The 717-nt window shown below is 57.0% G+C and overlaps 1 protein-coding gene across 4 annotated transcripts in view; it reads right to left on the bottom strand.

The window, feature by feature from the left end:
* The window catches only part of TRPC3 (transient receptor potential cation channel subfamily C member 3), a 53,135-nt gene that overhangs the window by 39,864 nt on the left and 12,554 nt on the right, over positions 1-717 (bottom strand). The gene's annotated exons all lie outside the window — the stretch shown is intronic.

Genomic DNA, 717 nt, shown 5'->3' on the forward strand with positions numbered 1-717 from the left:
TTCATTTTATTACCCAATCAGAATTGTACATGTTGCCCATCTCCCTGTCCATTAACCTTGCAGGACAAAGGATGACATATTCCCTGCTTCCAGAGATGTGCCCCTGACAATTTCCTGGGTTCCCACAGTTTGCTAAGGGTGCATCTCTGCAAGCAGGGAATCCCAATCAGCTGATTGGCAGTCTCAGCCCCAGAACTGCAGCAGAGGGAGTTCAACACTCTGGAGTAGTCCCAGGTCTGTGACCACCCTGGCTGTGATGGGTTTTGAGACAATCAATCAGCTGATTGGTGACCCGGCCCTGGGATGTCCTGGCTTTCTCCACTTCCAGAAACAAACCCCTGGGATGCCCAGGGAACATCTCTGGAAGTGAGGGAAGTCAGGGTTCCCCATTTGCAGAGACACACCCTGGAAATCTGCAGAGCAAGTCTCTGGAAGCGAGGAACCCTGAATTTCCCTGCTGCAAGAGACATGCCCCAGAGATTGCCAGGGGAGTGTCTCTGTAAGTGGGAACTGCTGGGCAGGCACTCCCCAGGCCATGGGCGACTGGTGCCGCCTTAGTCGGGGGGGCATGTGCCCCCCCTGTGACCAGTTCTGCCGACCAGAGGGGGGGCAGGTCCCCCGTGGGTGATCCTGCGGTCCAGGGGGAGAGTCCCCCAGGCGATCCCATGACAGCTGATCACTGCGCTTGGTGCAGCCACTTCTGGGAGTGGCTGCGGC

Source organism: Alligator sinensis, unplaced genomic scaffold (genome assembly GCF_000455745.1).
Source record: "Alligator sinensis unplaced genomic scaffold, ASM45574v1 scaffold150_1, whole genome shotgun sequence".
Classification (NCBI taxonomy): Eukaryota; Metazoa; Chordata; order Crocodylia; family Alligatoridae; genus Alligator; species Alligator sinensis.